The sequence below is a fragment of the Toxotes jaculatrix genome, chromosome 18 (genome assembly GCF_017976425.1).
Source record: "Toxotes jaculatrix isolate fToxJac2 chromosome 18, fToxJac2.pri, whole genome shotgun sequence".
NCBI lineage: Eukaryota > Metazoa > Chordata > Actinopteri > Toxotidae > Toxotes > Toxotes jaculatrix.
The window spans coordinates 1335836-1340803 of NC_054411.1; positions in this window are offsets into that span (position 1 = coordinate 1335836).

Here is a 4968-nt window from a genome sequence, read left to right on the forward strand (position 1 = left end):
CTCTCAGTCTTACCTGCGCTCAGCTGACTGCTGACAGCCTGAAACAGGCTGATTGCATCATTTTTCCCTGCTGACGTACCCTCACCGCGCCTCTTGCATTTCCTGGATCCAGCACCGGAACGTTCAGCAGATAAAGTAAACAGACTTTTATTAGATGGAGCTCGACGGTGAGATTTTTCTCCGCAGCTCGATGTATGACAGAAAAAAACAGCAGGTGAAAGATGAGAGTGAACTTTCGTAAACTCTTGCGGGGGAACATTGCACCGGAGGCCGATCCGTCAGCTGCAGTGAGTTTAGTCCTCTGTGTGCAGGGGGAGAGTTGACACTGGAAGATTTTATTCTAATATACTCAAGTCTTACATGAATAAATGTAAGACTGAGGGAAAAGGGCAACTGCCACCTGATCATGAGTCTTGAGACACTTCCTGTCGATCCTTTCTCATACAGGAAGAAGTAGTTTTCCACTGATGGACAAAGTCGGACATTGTGAGGAGGCTGCAGCTTTTTTTGTCAACGTTTAAATCAGAGGATAAATCTGCAGCACTCCCGAGAGACGGATGTGACGACTTGCCCCCCTCCCCTCTGACTTTCAGATCTTAATCTGTGTGAGTTGCAAGACGCTTTACAAACTGTTTGCAGAGCGACTGCCCCACAATCCCTCTGCGCTGACTCAAAGTGACATCTCTGCTCAGAGATGTGCAGCCACAGCCGAGCCAAACTGCAACCCAAGCGGAAGAAGTGTGGTAAATGAACCTGTTATCTGTGATACCACTTCCTCCTAAATTCTACTCATCCAATCAGCAGGTGAACTGAACCTGTCGAATTAGGAAAACGAATCAGAACAGACCTGAATCTCTACGAGCCATGACTCAGTCAAAGACACTTAAGTCAAGGAATCGATCATTTAGAGAAAATGTCTGAAGTTAGATGTGGATGAAAAGGTTCTGGGCCTCAGCAGAAGCTCCTACAGATTCAGAACAGCAGCAAAGATTGTGCTGAGAGAACTTTTCTCCCCCAACAAACACACACACACTCACACACAGACACACACACACACACACACACACACACACACACACACACACACACACACACACACACACACACACACACACACACACACACACACACACACACACAGAACCAGAACCAGCACAGACGTTGGTGAGTGACGGCAGGTTTAAACGTTCGCCTGTCAGTGAGTGAGCATTGAATCTGCTGTGACCTCATGAAGTTAGCGAAGGCTCCTCAGTATCAGCCAGCTCTGCACAGACATCAACATCCTGCTCTGATTTCATAATTCATCAGGTGCAGAGCTACAGCTCTTTATTGTCTGAATTCCCTGAGTCTGGGATGCAGACGAGCATCTGAAAGCATTTTTCACAGTATTTCACCGCAGACTGATACTCATCAGAAGGAGCCATAAAATATGCACAGAAAATCTACAATAATCACTGAGTAGCCTCAGAACCAGGAGGAAAACAATGATCCGCTTCACTTTGGTTTGAAAAAAAAAAACTTTCTGTAAACTGCTCAGTGAGAAGAATCCGGACGACACCTTTCCCATACACAGGGTCACTGACTGAACCCACTGAGCTCGACCCAGCTGAACTGTGGACTGACGTGTGAGACATTGCTCTCCACCACCATCATCCAAACACCACATGAGGGAACATCTGTAGGAGGACTGTACATGGTGGCCCAGCCACAGACACAGTGATCCTCCTGGCCTGCTGCATTCACTGTCATCAGGAAACAGGGACGTCCGAAGCTCCCGGTCCAGTTTGTTTTGGCATCTGTGGGCTACTGAGCACTCTGACTCTGAGGGTGGTTATTAAAAGGTAACGGCTCCTCTGAGCAGGAAAGATAAAATCCCACACATCCTCAGCCACTCGTGCCCTGCAGACAAAACAGGCCTGGCAAAATATTTATCCACCATGCTGGAAGTAATTAAATGTTGACTTGGAGCCTCATTCAAAGCTTCACACTCGTCTTCTATTTATTCACAAAACTGCGAGGGAACGAGAGTGGAAGCCTCCTAAACGAATTCTGTTGTATAATGAAGAGTTTTCCAATATTAACACTCATGTTTTTCATTTTCGCTGCTTGGCTAAACACAGAAACGCGTTCTGACAACAGGCTTTATTAAACCTGATGAAGTCAGAGACGTTTGCACTTTCTATCTGTAAGTCTGGAAATTTTATTAACTTCAGTCACATGTATTTGATAGTGTCAGCTGACTTAGCAGCATGTTCACACACCTGTTGTTGTGTGAACACGTGTTCCAGGTGTGTGAGTGCTGACTGCTGACGGAGGCTAAAAAGGTCAAACATTTGCTGTTTTCTTGCTCCTGAAAATCTGTTGTACACACCTGATTCTGATTCTATCACATGATTAATGTGAACGGTCAGTGAAAACACCTGATGTTGGGAGTCGGGGTCGGGGACTTTCATCCAGGATCCTGTCTCTAAAGCTGATGTTGTCTCACGGACAGATCATCTCCTGTAACGTCTGCTGTGAAACTGCTTCAGTTGGGGCTTTTCTCTTTTGTTATTTTTCCAGTAATGGAGCAGACGTTCAGGCCAACACGCTCAATCTCTCTGAATCTTTTTTTCCTCTTCTTCTTTCTCACTCATGCAAACAAAGTGAGGCAGGAAAGCTGAAACGAGGCAGGCAGAGTAATCCCTCCTCCATCTCCCTGTCATGGCTCCTAATCCAAGTCCCAGATGCCCCGGGCTCCTCAGCCAACTCTCTGCCTGTGTGTGTGTGTGTGTTAGCTCCCTGCAGCTCAGCACACACAAACAGAGGGATTTAGTTTGGAAACAAAGCAGGAAACAGCTGGAATCAGGGAGTGTCTTGTTAATTTGTTTGGGGCTCTGCAGACTTTTGGACGTGAGTCACAAACAACAGAAGGTGTTGCAGCAGATCAGACCAGCTAATTGCTAACTTTCATGTTAAACTGGTCGGCTCGCTGTCAGGTGAGATGAGACGATGGATGATGCAGCAACAGAAAAACAGTGTAATAGATGTTGTGGTTCACTTCAGATAAAAGTGGAGACTTTGTCAGATCTGTGAAACATTTTGTGAGAGGTGGGAGTTGGACATGTCCTGTGTGGAGACAGGAGACAGGAGGACGGGGCATGGAGTCAAAAACGCACGTGGACGGTATGAAGAGGGTTGTCAGTGCTGGAGAGACGGCGTCTCTCATCAGCACGAAGCCTGATGGCCTGACAGACCCACAACATCAACGGTCCCCGACTCAGCTCAGGTTACCTGCAGGTGCTGTCACACCTGACCTGGTGTGTTTGCCTGGTTCACCTGTGCTGCTGTGAAAGCTGTCAGTCAAACCCTGGTCATCCAATCAGAGAGCTTGAAAACGAGGGTTTCTGCTGCGGTGTGGCAGCTTGGATGGCGGACAGGTGATTTTTCACTAATCCATCTGCTGACCATGAATCTTAGAATCGATTCGTATGAGCAACGTATGAGATTATGTTAATAACTCGGTAACCATGGTAACACGTCTGCATGTCAGCATGTGAGAGTGTGTGAGTGATAAATGAGACAGTGTTGTGTGTTTAAGTGTGTAACGCTGTGAAATGACTCTGCTCTTTTTGGTCTTGTCTTGTTATTAATCATGATTAAAAGAACGCAGGCTACATTATATTCCAGACAGTCATTTTTCCAAAGCGTTTCCTGAAGTGACAGGCCAGCTGTTACAATGGTGACAACACGTCGTCTTTCACGGGGACACTCAGGAGAAATGGCAGACGACAGAGGTGAGGCCAAAGCTCAGAGGAAGCTCTTTTCATCAGCAGACGCATGAAAATGTTAGAAAAAAAAAAAAAAAAACTTCAAAACGTACGTCACGTGTTCCTCGTCGGGACGGTCGGCCCTTGACGGCTCCGGTGACATTTACAGGGGCCCCAGTGACAGCAGGTCACAGGCTGTCTTTCAACAACAGGAAACCTGGAGGACAGAAATGTGCTGGACTCATCAGAGGCGGCACAGACAGAGCAGTTAGTGTGATCAGGAGTCGCGGACGACGGCAGCTCCATTTTCTACTGGAGGCAGTTTGATTACAGACACTTTGATAAACAGGTAGGAGACACCTGGAGCGGAAAATTTCCCATGTCAGTCTGATTCTTTCATCTCTGTCCCCTCACACACACACTCACACACACACATCATCATCATCTCTAATAAGGCCTTGACTGTGTTCCTGATAGAAAGCATTGTGCCGTGACTGCTCCATAATAACCTCATCCACCTTTACCTGCCTGCTGGAGACCATCTGTGATGTAGCTCAGGTTTTCTAACCTCGCCTAAGTGAACCTGAATCACACGTTAGTGATTTGAAGATGTTTGGTGGAGATTCACTGAATCCAGGTTCAGGGTGGATGGTTTGTCTTTGCCTCGTAAAACAGCCAATAACACCTGAATGATTCATATGAGAATTCTGTGAGTTGAATTTACTGCAGTAAAAATGGATTCCAACAGAAACCAAGAAGGTTCAACCCATCCACATTTCTCCTGGATCTGGCAACTGGTTCAAAGCATAAACAACAAATCTGACATGTTTAATGATTCCAAACTGCACCATCTCACAATAACTGTATTATTGAAGCTGAAGTGTAGAGTACTCAATCTTAAAATATAATTAAAAACAAACACGTTAGAGAGACTACTCTGAAAATATGAGCCGCCAGGAGCCAGAGGAGGTTTAGGAGGAGCCATACGACCAACAACAGAAGCCGCAGCCGCCGTCCTCGAAAGAAGACAACACGCACAATTCATTATTTACACAACCTTGTACTGAAATGTAGACAGAACAAGTGTGTCCTTCACACTGATGAGACAGTGTGAAGGACACTGCACGAAGTCAACGACGGAGTCCAAGAAGAAAACCATCGCTCACAAAACTTTACGATCCAACTTTGCCAGACAACATGAACAGAAACCTGATGAATG